This window comes from Salmo trutta, chromosome 6 (genome assembly GCF_901001165.1).
Source record: "Salmo trutta chromosome 6, fSalTru1.1, whole genome shotgun sequence".
Taxonomy (NCBI): domain Eukaryota; kingdom Metazoa; phylum Chordata; class Actinopteri; order Salmoniformes; family Salmonidae; genus Salmo; species Salmo trutta.
Genome location: NC_042962.1, coordinates 5,489,765 through 5,508,592, shown reverse-complemented (window position 1 = coordinate 5,508,592; position 18,828 = coordinate 5,489,765). Strand labels below are relative to the sequence as shown.

General features: G+C 42.1%; 1 long non-coding RNA gene across 1 annotated transcript; it reads right to left on the bottom strand.

Moving 5' to 3' along the window:
* Nucleotides 1-7,158: 7,158 nt before the first annotated feature.
* LOC115195340 (uncharacterized) lies at nt 7,159-17,787 on the bottom strand. The gene is made up of 3 exons (XR_003878673.1): nt 17,491-17,787; nt 9,103-9,268; nt 7,159-8,372 (listed from the first exon to the last, which is right to left on the bottom strand). It is a non-coding gene; the product is annotated as an uncharacterized LOC115195340 (long non-coding RNA).
* Between the last annotated feature and the right edge of the window lie 1,041 nt (nt 17,788-18,828).

The following is an 18,828-nucleotide window of genomic DNA, read 5'->3' as shown; positions in this document are numbered from 1 at the left end:
CGTACAAAATCAGCAGGGGATCAAATACTTTTTTCCCCCACTGCATGCCAGCAAAGCCACTACACAACACAACTGAACACTAAACAATACATGAATTGCACTGGAACGTTGATAAACGGTGCACAGAAACTGTTAGGTCCCACATAACGCTGTCCCAACAGCAGAGTCCCAACAGCAGAATCCCAACATCTTACCACCACTACACCTGGCTATCAGCGGAGCCTTGTCTGGCAGCAAAACAGTTCATTCAGCCAGGCCAAGGACTAGCCCGTCAGCAACCAGCTCATCAGCAGTCTGCAGGAGGAGAAATATGGATGCAAACAAAATTGTGAAATTGAATGGTCTTCTTGCCCAAGGAATGAGCAACCCTGCATGGCTGCCAATGTGATAAGGATGCAACCAGGGCCGACGCGGATGGCCGTTACTCATGTGCAGGACATAAAGTCTTGTTTTGAACTGTCCATCCCAGACACCATCCAGAAAATCATTCTGGACTGTACTAATTTGGAGGGAAGGCGTGTTTTTGGAGAGAGATGGACCAAACTAATTTAGATGCATATTTTGGGGTTCTCGTGCTTGCTGGTGTTTTCAGATCCAATGGGAAATCCACAGAATCCCTGTGGGATGCAGAAACTGGCAGATAACTTTTCCGTGCAACAACGTCTTTGGGAAACTGCCACATTATTTCCAGGATTATCCTCTTCGATAACCGAGACACCAGACCAGCTCTGCGGCAGAGAGAGAAGCTAGCTGCAATCAGGTCAGTGTGGGACAATTGGGTGGACCGCCTTCCCCTGTTTTACAACCCTGGGCCCAACGTTACTGTTGTTGAGCAGATTTAGCCATTTAGGGGCCGCTGCCCTTTCAGGAAGTACATACCGTCTAAACCCACAAAATATGGAACCAAGATCTGGGCTGCCTGTGATGCTGCTTCATCATATGTGTGTATACGGGGAAGCCAGATGGAGGAGCCCTTGAGAAGAACCAAGGGATGTGGGTTGTCCTGGATGTGACACAGGGACTCCATGGCCACAATGTCACATGCGATTAATGTTTTACTTTGCACAAGCTTGGACAGGAGCTCCTCGAGGAAGCTGATAATAACCAGTACAAAAAAAAAATACCTTAGCTGTTGAATACACGGAACAGGCCTATCAATTCCTCTAAGTTTGTGTTTAAGACCGACACGTCCCTAGTGTCCTACATGCCAAAGAAAGGCAAAAATGTGGTACTCGTGAGTACGCTGCATAGGGATGGGAGAATCTGTGGCCAGGAACATCAAAAACCAGAAATCATAATGGATTACAATGCCACAAAAGGAGGGGTGGACAATTTAGACAAACTGGTGACTGGCTACAGCTGCAAAAGAAGAACCCTACGCTGGCCACTTGTGATATTCTTCAACATCTTGGACATCTCGGTGTACAACGCGTTTGTCATCTGGATGGCGTTGAACCCAGATTGGAACAGAGGGAAGCCGCAGAGGAGACAACTCTTTCTCGAGGACCTGGGCAAGGCATTGGTAAGACCTCAAATCCAGAGGAGGCAACATATCCCAAGGACCCCAGCTTCTGCAGCCATCGTGAGGAGGATTCAGGAGGAGGATGCTGGTGCTCCATCCGCCCCGACCCACAGAACCAACAACTCCAATACAGGAAGTAAGTGTGAGTGATGTTGTTGCATGTGTGTGTCTGACTCTCCTACCTTGGTCTGATGGAACTATATATGTGAGTGAGATGTTAGTAAAATTACTTAACTAAATGTTTTTATCTAGATTACAGCAACAAGAGCAACAAGAAGAAGCGCTGTGATGTGTGGGGACCCAAGAAGGACAGGAAGACACATTACACATGCATGAATTGCAAGAAATACATTTGCACAGTTAAACTCTGTCCCTCATGTGGTGTGTAGACCAGACTTAATTTGTGTTCGATGGGGCTCACTTATAATTTCCTTAAAATGATGTAAGTATAAAGTGTCCTTCCGATTTGTTCAATTCAAAGCAATAAACATCAACAGTGATGAAAAACCTTGTTTCATTCATATTTGTTCAAGATAAACATGATTTATTCCCCCCACGTCTTGACTATTAAAAAAACAGATAGTGTTTTTATTGATAAATGTGATGTAGCAGAGGTAAATGGCAAATATTAACCATGTATGCTGTCTATATTGCTTGTAATTGATATAAGTCAACATCTACCTATTAAGTATTAAGTATTTTTACATAAATTGTTATGGCTGTACTGTTTTAAAACCCCAATAATGTTGTGGGTCCATCAGACCTGCGAACATTTGGAGAATAACAAAAACATGAACACCACACAAGGGTTAAACAAATGTGGTTTCTACTGACATTTGATATGTACAAACTATGGCATAGAGGGATGACAAGCGGATAAGAGGCAATCAATAATTTTGATTAAGACATTGATGAGCGATTTAGGATGGACGTAGTCAATACAACTATTTGTTCAGCGCTTTTGAAATGTACAGTGACAGTATTCAGAACATGGGCCGTTCTTACAGTATCTCCCTGTACACCAAGTCAGAACCGTAGGATAAATAAAGGGGGCATACAAGCAGACAATGAAAGGTCTTACAATGTTCGATTATGACATTTCGCTAAAACAGGCTATAGGCTACATGTGCAACACCAAGTGAGAACAGTAGGCTAAATTATGTGGGGAAAAAAGACCAAATTATTACGGTGAGGCACATGGGCTACTAATAGATTTCTGCACAACATACACTTAGTATTACTTTCTTAGCTACAGTACAGTATACATATCTCCCTGGCATATTACATTATTTATACATCAGCATACAATACATTTTTGGACTCACCTTGTTGTGCTGTACTCACTTGAACAGGAAGGTGGCACTCCTTCTTTGGCAAATTTTGTCATCAAATATTGTCATCAGTCTCCCTTTAGATTTTACGGTGACGTAGTGTCCCCATTAGTGACAGAACACTGAGCCAATCACGGCGCAACTAGTTTAACATTACCAACCCTTACACTCTGTATTTCCCGCTGCCCCACGACCACAGAAATCACTGAGCTAGGCTGAAGGACCTGCATTTTGAAGCTGCCTTACTCAAGAAAGCAAAAAATAGACCATGTTTTGTATTCAGCTTTATTAACTCAATGTATTATTATAATTTTTTTAATATTGTTTGCAAATTGACATGTGACACGTATTAATGCCAAAATAACATGCAAAACTGGCAGCACATTTTATTTTTTTAGCTAAACAGGCTCAATGACGGCTCGCCAGTGGAACGATCAGATTGTTGAGTTTGGATTTCCAATGTACAGTATCTTACTGTAAAATATTTAGTGAATTTAAAGGATGATAATCATTTGTTATAATAATTAATTTAGTTGTTTTTTTTGAAGATGTTATCAACTTAATATTTTCATGTACGTGATACTACAGTGTACTTTGTAGGAAAGCAGAACGTTGATAGAATATCAGAACACATGAACAGTAAATAGATACATTTCTAATAGTATTTTTGAAAATTAGAATGTGTTCAGTAAAGGTAATGCTAAAATCACTGACTCTATACATGCTACTATTGGCTACGGTACTCTTACTGTCTACTAGTAATATAGTGTAAACCTGACAAAAGAAATTGCCAAAAGGATAAGGTAGTTCAGTGTTTCAGCAACTGAATTGATTCGGACCACACCACGTGATCATGGTTACTTATTGCGTCAGCAGCAAGTGCCTGGTCTGTTTCAAAACAGTGAATACATATTATTCATTGAATCACAAAATATCACAAATATGTCCACCACCCTCCTTTCTCCCTGTAGATGTATTTTCTGAAATAGCCTGCTATCTTTCTCCCTTAATGAATACTCGGGGAGAAAAAGGTGTAGATTCACATGCAGAGCGCGGTAGGCGTTTATTTCACCTTCGCTGAAGGCAGGAATCGTGGTCACAGGCAGGCAATGGTCATACACAGGTAGACAAACAGGCAGGTGAATCAAAACTAGGACTGAAGGCTATAACTGGTTCTCACAAACGAGCTAGGAAAAGGCTTAGTAGAGTCAAAACGAACAATACCTCACAAAGGCACAAACAGAATGAACTGAACTAAATAAGGAGCTGATGAGATCAGGTGAGTAAATAACACAGGTGAAAACAGTGAACAAAAATGAAAGACATAGCTACGTTCAAGAGCACAAACAAACAGGGCTAGGTTCAAGAACACAGCAGAACAGAACACCATGTTGACTAAGAAAACAAATACAGAAACGTACACTCCCTGTAGATGCCTTTCCTGAAATAACCTGCTATCTTTCTCCCTGTAGATGTCTTTCCTGAAATAACCTGCTATATTTCTCCCTGTAGATGTCTTTCCTGAAATAACCTGCTATATTTCTCCCTGCAGACGTATTTTCCTAAAATAACCTGCTATATTTCTCCCTGTAGATGTATTTTCCTAAAATAACCTGCTATATTTCTCCCTGCAGACGTATTTTCATAAAATAACCTGCTATATTTCTCCCTGCAGACGTATTTTCCTAAAATAACCTGCTATATTTCTCCCTGTAGATGTATTTTCCTAAAATAACCTGCTATATTTCTCCCTGTAGATGTATTTTCCTAAAATAACCTGCTATCTTTCTCCCTGTAGACGTATTTCCTGATATAACCTGTTCTCTTTCTCCCTGTAGACGTATTTCCTGATATAACCTGGATCCACTACAGAAGTACAAAGGCAACTTTGATATGATCTTTATCAGTTATGTAGTTCCACTCGTTTTGAAAAATGGGACCAACCAAGCTTCTAGTGTTCCTTGTAATGTTCTTAGAGGTGCAATATAGGGCCAACCATGCTTCTAGTGTTCCTTGTAATGTTCCTAGAAGTTAAATATGGGGCCAGCCAAGCTTGTTTTGTTCCTTGTAATGTTCCTTGTAGTGTTCCTTGTAATGTTCTTAGCTGTGAAATATAGGGTCAACCAAGCTTGTTGTGTTCCTTGTAATGTTCCTAGAGGTTAAATATGGGGCCAGCCAAGCTTGTAGTGTTCCTTGTAATGTTCCTAGAGGTTAAATATGGGGCCAACCAAGCTTGTAGTGTTCCTTGTAATGTTCCTAGAGGTTAAATATGGGGCCAGCCAAGCTTGTAGTGTTCCTTGTAATGTTCATAGAGGTTAAATATGGGGTCAACCAAGCTTGTTGTGTTCCTTGTAATGTTCTTAGCAGTGAAATATAGGGCCAACCAAGCTTGTTGTGTTCCTTGTAACGTTCTTAGCTGTGAAATATAGGGCCAACCATGCTTGTTGTGTTCCTTGTAATGTTCCTAGAGGTTAAATATGGGGCCAACCATGCTTGTAGTGTTCCTTGTAATGTTCCTAGAGGTTAAATATGGGGCCAACCAAGCTTGTAGTGTTCCTTGTAATGTTCCTAGAGGTTAAATATGGGGCCAACCAAGCTTGTAGTGTTCCTTGTAATGTTCCTAGAGGTTAAATATGGGGCCAACCAAGCTTGTTGTGTTCCTTGTAATGTTCTTAGCTGTGAAATATAGGGCCAACCAAGCTTGTTGTGTTCCTTGTAATGTTCTTAGCTGTGAAATATAGGGCCAACCATGCTTGTTGTGTTCCTTGTAATGTTCCTAGAGGTTAAATATGGGGCCAACCATGCTTGTAGTGTTCCTTGTAATGTTCCTAGAGGTTAAATATGGGGCCAACCAAGCTTGTAGTGTTCCTTGTAATGTTCCTAGAGGTTAAATATGGGGCCAACCAAGCTTGTAGTGTTCCTTGTAATGTTCCTAGAGGTTAAATATGGGGCCAACCAAGCTTGTTGTGTTCCTTGTAATGTTCTTAGCTGTGAAATATAGGGCCAACCAAGCTTGTTGTGTTCCTTGTAATGTTCTTAGCTGTGAAATATAGGGCCAACCATGCTTGTTGTGTTCCTTGTAATGTTCTTAACTGTGAAATATAGGGCCAACCAAGCTTGTTGTGTTCCTTGTAATGTTCTTAGCGTTGAAATATAGGGCCAACCATGCTTGTTGTGTTCCTTGTAATGTTCTTAGCTGTGAAATATAGGGCCAACCATGCTTGTAGTGTTCCTTGTAATGTTCTTAGCTGTGAAATATAGGGCCAACCAAGCTTGTTGTGTTCCTTGTAATGTTCTTAGCTGTGAAATATAGGGCCAACCATGCTTGTAGTGTTCCTTGTAATGTTCTTAGCTGTGAAATATAGGGCCAACCATGCTTGTTGTGTTCCTTGTAATGTTCTTAGTGTTGAAATATAGGGCCAACCATGCTTGTTGTGTTCCTTGTAATGTTCTTAGCTGTGAAATATAGGGCCAACCATGCTTGTTGTGTTCCTTGTAATGTTCTTAGTGTTGAAATATAGGGCCAACCATGCTTGTTGTGTTCCTTGTAATGTTCTTAGCTGTGAAATATAGGGCCAACCATGCTTGTTGTGTTCCTTGTAATGTTCTTAGCGTTGAAATATAGGACCAACCATGCTTGTAGTGTTCCTTGTAATGTTCTTAGCTGTGAAATATAGGGCAAACCATGCTTGTTGTGTTCCTTGTAATGTTCTTAGCGTTGAAATATAGGGCCAACCATGCTTGTTGTGTTCCTCGTAATGTTCTTAGCTGTGAAATATAGGGCCAACCAAGCTTGTTGTGTTCCTTGTAATGTTCTTAGCTGTGAAATATAGGGCCAACCATGCTTGTAGTGTTCCTTGTAATGTTCTTAGCTGTGAAATATAGGGCCAACCATGCTTGTTGTGTTCCTTGTAATGTTCTTAGCTGTGAAATATAGGGCCAACCATGCTTGTAGTGTTCCTTGTAATGTTCTTAGCTGTGAAATATAGGGCCAACCAAGCTTGTACTGTTCCTTGTAATGTTCTTAGCTGTGAAATATAGGGCCAACCATGCTTGTAGTGTTCCTTGTAATGTTCTTAGCTGTGAAATATAGGGCCAACCAAGCTTGTTGTAGTTTGTGTAATGTTGCTACTTCTACACATTCAATCACAGATTCATTGGAATTTCTATCGTTACAAATAGAGTGATAATTATTATGTGAACCAAGCAGTAAATATGTAATTGTGTTCTCTAAAACAACTGAAATGGTATTAGCTAATATAATTGATTAAATGTATTTTTATAATATTAATCGTGAGCATATTTGACAGACTGATGATTGTGAAATTTTTCTTGTACATTTGTAAAAATGTTATAATACCTGTGAAAAAGATTAAACAGAATTTTACATTTAAATATCATGATATGCCAATTTTACAAAACATTCCAAAAACAATATGTTTTTCATGCTTTAAAAAAATAGACATGCAAAAAAAAATGTTTTTTGAGTGTAATCAAATTATGAGTGTCAGATTATGAGAGTTGAGTTATCTGAGTTTAATCTCTGGAAATTATGTTGATCCTGGAGTGATGTTCAATAGATGTTACATGGGTGTTAAGGTTCAGAATGCACCATGCACCAGACCTGTGGGACTGCCTGATACATATTCATACTATTTGTATGGTAACACGGAAAATCCGGTCATAGTCAATTTGAGCCTGTGGTAATTGTTTATCTCTAGAACCACTCTCCTCCAAATGCATAAATTGAGCTGTCGCTAGCGCGATGGACATTTTGTTGTCTGGACCCCAAAGTGTTGAATGTGGCAGGCAGCTCTTTCCTGTGGAAAACCTAAGGCCATAAATGTCATTTCAAAAACAATTTCCATAAAAACAAGGAGGAGAAGGAGGTAAAGAGTGCTTGGTGTGGAGGACTGATAATAAATAGATTAGAGAGATTTGCATGAGAAAGAACCAGGGCCATGCAGCCTCAACTATAGCTATACAACAACACTATCTGTTGTATCAGAAGCCCAGGAAGTACACACTCTCTGCTGCATATATACCACCCAATACAAATACATAATGCATCATGGATATATGCAAATACACTTTCATAACCTGGACATGATGATGTTTACATCAATTGGTTGTCAGTCATTCTCCATGGTTGGTGTTTCCGTGTACCAGCCACAAGCCTCAGTTTTAAAAGGAAACAGGTTTGATCTGCTTCTATCTGATCATTGTCCTCAGCAGCAGAGACTGCAGAAGAAGAAGAGGACTCTCCTCGACTACGCGTATTCTTAAGCAATAACAACGTGATCCGTATTATCCACCCAAGAATACCCGTCACCGAAGAGAATCTTTAACACAGAGTGGCAATAATGGGAATCGCAAACAAGCGATCGCACTCTGACCGCGTCATCATGTTCCTCAGTCGGTCCAAATGGCAAACAGGACAGAGAGAGGCACTGTATCAACGTCATTGATTGAAGACGCCTTGCAGCACAGCACAAGACAAGCCCCCATCAAAGGCTTTTCTGCAAATAGAAATTAAGAAACAGTGCATTGTTCAATCCAAAGCCCAATTTTATTGTAAAACAACCATCTCATCCAAGTGTCTGCATCTCAATTCAATTCAATTCAATTCAATTTAAGGGCTTTATTGGCGTGGGAAACATATGTTATCATTGGCAAAGCAAGTGTAGATAATCTCTCTCACTCCCTCTTTCATTCTCTCTCTCACTCCCTCTTTCATTCTCTCTCTCACTCCCTCTTTCATTCTCTCTCTCTCTCCCTCTTTCATTCTCTCTCTCTCCCTCTTTCATTCTCTTTCTCCCTCTTTCTCTCTCTCTCTCTCTTTCTCTCTCTCCCTCTTTCATACTCTCTCCCATTCCCTCTTTCATTCTCTTTCTCCCTCTTTCTCTCTCTCTCTCTCTTTCTCTCTCTCCCTCTTTCATACTCTCTCTCACTCCCTCTTTCATTCTCTCTTTCTTTCTCTCTCACTCCCTCTTTCATTCTCTCCCTCTCTCTCTCTCTCTCTCTCTCTCACACACTCTTTCTTTCTCTCTCTCTCTCTTTCATTCTCTCTCTCCCTCTTTCATTCTCTCTCTCCCTCTTTCATTCTCTCTCTCTCCCTTTTTTATTCTCTCTCACTCCCTCTTTCATTCTCTCTTTCCCATGCCAGTGGTGTACTAAATAGAGCTCCATAAGAGGGGAGAGGAAAGGGGGTGGTGTGTGGGGCAGCTAGCCCCCTCAGCATGCTCTTACCTGGGCCGAAGGTAGTCTGAAGCCCTGCCCTCCTTGGAAGTCCTGGTGGTCCTGTCCTCTAGTAGCCATCAGTAAGGACGAGGAGATTCCCATTTTAGCCCTAATCTCTCTCTGTCTGTCTCTGTCTCTGTCTGTCAACACACGTATCCACACGTAATGAAAACTCCTAGAAATACAGAGACATATAATTATGTATTACATTATGAGTTAGCATCCTAATATTACTCTTTATATACATCACAGGAGATTGAAATATAACAAAACCGTTTGACATAGAAACACCAGATTATTATTATTATTAAAAAAAAATGTTTTTATTAATTATGAAATTATGAAAAATATTAATAATATTGCACGCATGAGGCCACTAGGTCATTTGACTGCATGAAAAGGTTTTAAGGAATTAAAAAATAATGAAATCATCAAATAAAAAATTAAGTAATATACAGAACTGAAATATTTTATTATATCATAGTAATCATAGTAATTTTTCTATTGTTGTCTACCCAAGGAGGACCTGATAGAGACCATGGCAAATGTTCACTATTTTTTTTTGTCTTTGGAATTTCCATTAATAAGCTCTAGAATCATGTTCATGTCATTATTTCATAATACATTTAATGTTTTTTTTTTAAATACTTGAAAAAATGACACTGAAAACAGCGATAGTTTTTTTTTTATATATATACTCAAACTGAAAGAGAACCGACCTCAAAAAGCACTAATTGCTTAGTACTAGTACAGTTAATGAGTCACAACAACAACCGCCCACTGCCTTTTAAAACCTGAATAAATCGCAGCATGACTATAGTCCCATAATATAACTAGTACGTATTAGTGTGACCATAGTTGACCATAGTTCCTGAATATTATCATAGCCCTAGTGCACCTCATTAACATCCCACTGTCAACCTAACTCCCTCCTCTTAAAGGATCTGGTCAAATCAAACATACTGAGACAAAGCCTTTAATGACAGGAGGCAGGTATAACATGGGATTATTTTAAAATGATTCTGCATGTCAGACTAACTGAGACAACACGAGTCAGACTAACTGAGACAGCAGGAGTCAGACTAACTGAGACAGCAGGAGTCAGACTAACTGAGACAGCAGGAGTCAGACTAACTGAGACAGCACGAGTCAGACTAACTGAGACAGCAGGAGTCAGACTAACTGAAACAGCAGGAGTCAGACTGAGACAACACGAGTCAGACTAACTGAAACAGCAGGAGTCAGACTAACTGAGACAGCAGGAGTCAGACTAACTGAGACATCACGAGTCAGACTAACTGAGACAGCAGGAGTCAGACTAACTGAGACAGCAGGAGTCAGACTAACTGAAACAGCAGGAGTCAGACTAACTGAGACAACAGGAGTCAGATTAACTGAGACAGCAGGAGTCAGACTAACTGAAACAGCAGGAGTCAGACTAACTGAGACAGCAGGAGTCAGACTAACTGAGACAGCAGGAGTCAGACTAACTGAGACAGCAGGAGTCAGACTAACTGAGACAGCAGGAGTCAGACTAACTGAGACAGCAGGAGTCAAACTAACTGAGACAGCAGGAGTCGATTAGATTTTATTCCAAAGCATACACTAACTATCCCTATATTAAATCAAATCAATTCAATTCAATTTGGGAATTGGAAAACATATTTTTTTACGATTCTGAATAGTAAATGTGATGAAATATGTTTTGATGTAAATGTGAGGTGTGTTTTTGTGACATGTGAATTTACCAAGGGCCCAATTTTTTTATGAAAATATTCCAAATTAAAGTAATAATTAAATGCTGCTTGGATTGCGTAAATCAAGTATGACAAGTCAAAGAAATTTCATTCCGACTCATTCTAATTGAACTGCTCAAGTGAATACAAATAACAGTCTCCAACTAATCAATATCCACAACTACTTCATGGATCGTTTTGTAAAATGAAAAGACTTGTTCATCAGCATATATATGAATAATATATATGAATACTATATATATATATATATATATATATATATATATATATATATATACTGCTCAAAAAATAAAGGGAACACTTAAACAACACATCCTAGATCTGAATGAAAGAAATAATCTTATTAAATACTTTTTTCTTTACGTAGTTGAATGTGCTGACAACAAAATCACATAAAAATAATCAATGGAAATCCAATTTATCAACCCATGGAGGTCTGGATTTGGAGTCACACTCAAAATTAAAGTGGAAAACCACACTACAGGCTGATCCAACTTTGATGTAATGTCCTTAAAACAAGTCAAAATGAGGCTCAGTAGTGTGTGTGGCCTCCACGTGCCTGTATGACCTCCCTACAACGCCTGGGCATGCTCCTGATGAGGTGGCGGATGGTCTCCTGAGGGATCTCCTCCCAGACCTGGACTAAAGCATCCGCCAACTCCTGGACAGTCTGTGGTGCAACGTGGCGTTGGTGGATGGAGCAAGACATGATGTCCCAGATGTGCTCAATTGGATTCAGGTCTGGGGAACGGGCGGGCCAGTCCATAGCATCAATGCCTTCCTCTTGCAGGAACTGCTGACACACTCCAGCCACATGAGGTCTAGCATTGTCTTGCATTAGGAGGAACCCAGGGCCAACCGCACCAGCATATGGTCTCACAAGAGGTCTGAGGATCTCATCTCGGTACCTAATGGCAGTCAGGCTACCTCTGGTGAGCACATGGAGGGCTGTGCGGCCCCCCAAAGAAATGCCACCCCACACCATGACTGACCCACCGCCAAACCGGTCATGCTGGAGGATGTTGCAGGCAGCAGAACGTTCTCCACGGCGTCTCCAGACTCTGTCACGTCTGTCACATGTGCTCAGTGTGAACCTGCTTTCAACTGTGAAGAGCACAGGGCGCCAGTGGCGAATTTGCCAATCTTGGTGTTCTCTGGCAAATGCAAAACGTCCTGCACGATGTTGGGCTGTAAGCACAACCCCCACCTGTGGACGTCGGGCCCTCATACCACCCTCATGGAGACATTGTTCCGGACCGTTTGAGCAGAAAAATGCACATTTGTGGCCTGCTGGAGGTCATTTTGCAGGGCTCTGGCAGTGCTTCTCCTGCTCCTCCTTGCACAAAGGCGGAGGTAGCGGTCCTGCTGCTGGGTTGTTGCACTCCTACGGCCTCCTCCACGTCTCCTGATGTACTGGCCTGTCTCTTGGTAGCGCCTCCATGCTCTGGACACTACGCTGACAGACACAGCAAACCTTCTTGCCACAGCTTGCATTGATGTGCCATCCTGGATGAGCTGCACTACCTGAGCCACTTGTGTGGGTTGTAGACTCCGTCTCATGCTACCACTAGAGTGAAAGCACCGCCAGCATTCAAAAGTGACCAAAACATCAGCCAGGAAGCATAGGAACTGAGAAGTGGTCTGTGGTCCCCACCTGCAGAACCACTCCTTTATTGGGGGTGTCTTGCTAATTGCCTATAATTTCCACCTGTTGTCTATTCCATTTGCCCAACAGCATGTGAAATTTATTGTCAATCAGTGTTGCTTCCTAAGTGGACAGTTTGATTACACAGAAGTGTGATTGACTTGGAGTTACATTGTGTTGTTTACTGTTACATCTAGGGGGCAGTAATTTCACGGCTGGATAAAAAACGTACCCGATTTAATCTGATTATTAGTCCTGCCCAGAAACTGGAATATGCATATAATTATTAGCTTTGGAGAGAAAACACTCCAAAGTTTCTGAAACTGTTTGAATGGTGTCTGTGAGTATAACAGAACTCCTATGGCAGGCAAAAACCTGAGATGCTTCTGTTCAGGAAGTACCCTGTCTGAACATTTCTTGCCCTTCTTGATTCTCTCTATCGTTTACAAAGGATCTCTGCTCTTACGTGACACTTCTCACGTCAACAATGGAGTCTCACAGCCCGGGAAAAACAGGAATGATGTCATTCAAAGCCCTGGCTGAAGCACACGAGAGCAAAAGCTGAGTGGTCAGTCAATGGACTAAGCCTTAGGCGCGTGACACGCCCCGCCCCCGGCTTTTGGTTTTTTCCTCAGTTTACAGACAGGCAGATTCCCGGTCGGAATATTATCGCTTCTCTACGAGATAAATTGCATAAATATTGGTTTTAAACAGCGGTTGACATGCTTCGAAGTACGGTAATGGAATATTTCGAAATTTTTTGTCATATTTTGCATCATGCTCGTGGCCGAGATTTAGCGTTGGGATAGTGTCTAGAACGCACGAACAAAACGTCGCTGTTTGGATATAACGATGGATTATTTGGGACCAAACCTACATTTGTTATTGAAGTAGAAGTCCTGGCAGTGTATTCTGATGAAGAACAAGCAAGGTAAGAACATTTTTCTTATAGGAAATGTGATTTTGGTGAAGGCTACACTGGGTGGGTGTCTAAATAGCTAGCCCTGTAACGCCGGGCTATGTACTTACATTATTGCAAAATGTGCTTCATCCGAAAAGCTATTTTAAAATCGGACATATCGAGTGCATAGAGGAGTTCTGTATCTATAATTCTTAAAATAATTGTTATGCTTTTTGTGAACGTTTATCGTGAGTAATTTAGTAAAATCACCGGAAGTGTTCGGTGGGAATGCTAGTTCTGAACGTCACATGCTAATGTAAAAAGCTGGTTTTTGATATAAATATGAACTTGATTGAACAGACATGCATGTATTGTATAACACAATGTCCTAGGTGTGTCATCTGATGAAGATCATCAAAGGTTAGTGCTGCATTTAGATATGGTTTGGGTTTATGTGACATGATATGCTAGCTTGAAAAATGGCTGTGTGATTATTCCTGGCTGGGTACTCTGCTGACATAATCTAATGTTTTGCTTTCGCTGTAAAGCCTTTTTGAAATCGGACAGTTTGGTTAGATAAAGGAGAGTCTTGTCTTTAAATAGCTGTAACATAGTCATATGTTTGAAAAGTGTAAGTTTTCGGATTTAGAGGAGTTTGAATTTCGCGCCCCGCCCATCATTGGATATTGGAGCAGACGTTCCGCTAGCGGAACGTGTAGATGTAAGAAGTTGTGTTCCCTTTATTTTTTTGAGCAGTGTATATATATATATATATATATATATATATATGACTACTATATATTGTCATGTTCTTGAAAATGATCGGACCAAGGCGCAGCATGAGTATAGTTCCACATATTTATTTAAGTGAAACTAACAAAACAAAATAACAAAACGTACAAAGACCGTGAGAACGTAGTGCACAAACACACTAACAATCAAATCGATATCCCACAAAACACAGGTGGGGAAATAACTACCTAAATATGTTCCCCAATCAGAGGCAATGATAAACAGCTGCCTCTAATTGGGAACCATATTAGCACCAACATAGAAATAGACATACTAGATCACCCCCCAGTCACGCCCTGACCTACTACACATCAGAGAACCAAGGGCTCTCTGTGGTCAGGGCGTGACATATATGAATACTATATACTAATACTATATAGGAATAATATATACGACTACTATATAATAATACTATATATGAATAATATATATGAATAAACTGTTATTCTTCACTTCATAATTCAAACCTAACTAATGTGTATGTCTGAATTACATTATGCACGACTGCCTGGATGAAAGGTATACCTATGACTGTCTGGATGAAAGATATACCTTATGACTGTCTGGATGAAAGATATACCTTATGACTGTCTGGATGAAAGATATACCTATGACTGTCTGGATGAAAGATATAACATAACTAATTACAGAAGAAAGGAGAACATTGTGACTGTTAATCAATTAATTTTTTTTTTTACAAATTCCAAGCGCAAAAATATGTCATTACAATCCATTCTTGGTTGGCCCTGAAAACACAACAAAAAACACTTTAAACATGAATGGGTAATCACCCTACAGTACTATACTGTTATAGCTACTATATTACCTACTATATCATTGAAGTGTCCCTAAGTGTCTCTCACTCTCTCCTCCGCACAGCAAATTGACTAGCAAGCTGAGGCACAACCACAACAATAGCAGCTCGTCAGCATTCCACCTCTCCTCTCCTCTCCTCTCCTCTCCTCTCCCGTTTCCCCTGTCCCTTGTCTCCTCCCTCCTCTCTCCTCTCTCCCCTCTCAAGCTGGACCTCTACTCTCTGCTCTCTAAAGCATCCTGAATGATCCCTGCAGTGCTGTTGAGAGCTGGGACATAACCCCCCACACACCAGCCATGTACCCCCCACACTGGGTCCGATAACCCTTTCCATCCACCCCCATCCATCCACCTTCAACCCAATGGGTATGTCCATCCCTCGTAGATATACACAGAATAAACAAACCTATAGACGCTTGGACCAATAGAGTCTTCACTTTGAAATGATGCTTAACAAAGATTCACTCTCACTAACTGATATACTGCTTCTTTTTCACACATTACTCAAAGTTCTGCCAGGTATCCTTGGCTTTAATCACTCTTTTCAGCTGATTTATTTCAGCCCTCACAAACATATAGTAGTACTTAGACCACCATGTGTACATAGCAGTGCTTAGACCACCATGTGTACATAGCAGTGCTTAGACCACCATGTGTACATAGCAGTACTTAGACCACCATGTGTACATAGCAGTGCTTAGACCACCATGTGTACATAGCAGTGCTTAGACCACCATGTGTACATAGCAGTACTTAGACCACCATGTGTACATAGCAGTACTTAGACCACCATGTGTACATAGCAGTACTTCGACCACCATGTGTACATAGCAGTGCTTAGACCACCATGTGTATAATCTGTTGGTTGGTTGGAGTATCTCTGGATGAATCTGTATTCTCTTCCTCACTCCTCCACACCTCCCCCCTCCTTCTCTTCCTCACTCCTCACCACCTTCCTCCTCCTTCTGCTCTTCATCAAGCCTCCCCACCTCCCTCCTCCTCCTCCTCTTACTCACGACTCCACATCTCCCTACTCCTCTTCCTCACTCCTCCACACCTCCCTCCTCCTTCTGCTCTTCATCAAGCCTCCCCACCTCCCTACTCCTCCTGCTCTTTCTTAATTCTCCACACCTTTTCACCTCCCTCCTCCTCCTCCTCTTCCTCACTCCTCCACACCTCCCTCCTCCTTCTGCTCTTCCTCAAGCCTCCCCACCTCCCTCCTCCTCCTGCTCTTTCTCAATCCTCCACACCTCCCTCCTCCTCTTCCTCACTCCTCCACACCTCCCTCCTCCTCTTCCTCACTCCTCCCCACCTCCCTCCTGCTCTTCCTCACTCCTCCCCACCTCCCTCCTGCTCTTCCTCACTCCTCCCCACCTCCCTCCTGCTCTTCCTCACTCCTCCCCACCTCCCTCCTGCTCTTCCTCAATCCTCCACACCTCCCTACTCCTCTTCCTAACTCTTCCCCACCTCCCTCCTCCTCTTCCTCACTCCTCCACACCTCCTTCCTGCTCTTCCTCAAGCCTCCCCACCTCCCCCCTCCTCCTGCTCTTTCTCAATCCTCCACACCTCCCTCCTCCTCTTCCTCACTCTTCCCCACCTCCCTCCTCCTCTTCCTCACTCCTCCCCACCTCCCTCCTCCTCCTCTAACTCACTCCTCCACACCTACCTCCTCCTTCTGCTCTTCCTCAACCCTCCCCACCTCCCTCCTGCTCTTCATCAAGCCTCCCCACCTCCCTACTCCTCCTGCTCTTTCTTAATTCTCCACACCTTTTCACCTCCCTCCTCCTCTTCCTCACTCCTCCCCACCTCCCTCCTCTTCCTGCTCTTCCTCATTCCTCCACACCTCCGCCCTCCTCGTCGCTAGAAGATGCTCTTGCCTCGCGCATCCGCCAGATGAAAACCCCCCCTAACTTGCCAAACCCTTTTTTCTGATTGCAATTTCATTTGCTAGAGTGCCATGAGTATGGTATACCTCACACCACAGGAGACAAATATCCAATGACCAAATAAAAGGAACGTCACCTGACAATCAAACACACCGATAAACATAATGGGATGTGCTTTGTTTTGGTGGATGTTTCTTGATACATACAGGAAACAACCACGCTGCAGTTCATGACTCAAACCGGCGCACCTGTCACCTACTACCGTACCCCGTTCAAAGGCACTTGGATTGTGTGTGTGTGTGTGTGTGTGTGTGTGTGTGTGTGTGTGTGTGTGTGTGTGCCATTGAGGGTGAATGGGCAAGACAAAAGATTTGTCTCGGTTTGAAAATCCTTCTTTAACCTGTCCCCCCCCCCCCCACCCCACCTAACTGCTTTTGTATGGACACCAATTCCGTACACTTGGTCAGTATAGCAGAGAAGGAGAAAAACATATCTGCACAAAAGAAGAGAAGAAATGAAGAAAAAAACAGACATGATTTCCCTTTGTTTTGTTGGGATGAAAGGGGAAACACGTCTGCCCGTGTTAAAGCTTTAGCCTCTTACCATGTGAGTATTGGTCCAGGCGCAGCCTCCCACAAGAGCCAGGCTGGTGTCTGATCCCCTGCTTCAGATCAGATATGCCCGTGATCGTAAGGTATATCGCCTTGCTTTGGTGTTCCCCATGCGTAGGCAGCCCCCCTCGCAGTCCCGGCGAGTAGCTGTAGCGCCTAACGTGTCAGTCAGTCAGAAAACCAGTCAACCAGCCAGTCGGCCAGTCAGAAGTAACAGCAGCATCAGTAGCAGCAGCGTCAGTAGCCTCTCAGGGAACCCACACTCCTCTCAGCACCGGAGAGAGACAGTTGTTACTCGCCACAGCGAATGAACTTACAGCAAGAGAGAGAGAGAGACGAGAGATAGAGAAAGGTTTTGTGTGGTGTGTGTGTTAGAGAGAGGGGGGGGTGTGGTGTGTGTGTGTGTTAGAGAGAGTGGGAGAGAGTGAGAGTGGAAAAGAGAGGGAAAAATAGGAGTGGTGGAGGTAGAGGTGGGGTTAGAGAGGGTGAGAAAGGAGAAGAGAGATAGAAAGAAAGAATGAAAGGGAGAGAGAGCGAGAGAGAAAGACAGAGAATGAAAGAAAGATGGAGAGAGAGAGAGAAAGAGAGAGAATGAAAGAAAGAAAGAGGGAGAGAGAGAGAGAGAGAGAGAGAAAGAGAGAGAATGAAAGAAAGAAGGAGAGAGAGAGAGAAATAAAATAGAGAGAAATAAAAGAGAGAGATATAAGCAGAGAAAGAGAATGAAGGAGAAAGAGAGGGACCACAAGCCCAATGCATTTCCCTGGAATAAAGGAGAGAGATTTCTATCAGGCTGATGATGTAAGGTTCTCTTAATGCCAACAATCCCTTTAACTTCCCACAACGGGAATGACTTTTGAAGCTGACATGTTCTATTACAAAGACCTAACATCATTTGAAGAGGGAGTTTTTTCGTGATCATGGATAAGATCTGTAATCACTCAAGCTGATTGTTAGAAAATAACTTTTGATGTGTAAATTTAACACTGGACCGGTGTCTATACGGGTCCACACTTTTTAGTGTTAAACTAACACACCGCTTAGTGTAAAGCCTTATTTGCATATTTCCCAGAGTGCCTTTTAAGTGAACTTTAGAGTTATCACCCATGACTTTATTTGGTTGTTACATTTATCCATATTCAGTCCTGTGGACTTCACCAACTGAGATTCTAAGCGAATATAATATTATTAAAATGTAATTATTTAAAACAATCCAACACATATTCCATGAGGCTTTATTTTGAGGGCCTAGTTCTATCCTATAACAGTGGCCTGAAACACATGGTTTACAGGCCACATCAGGCCTGCAAGTCACACTATGATGGCTTGCGAA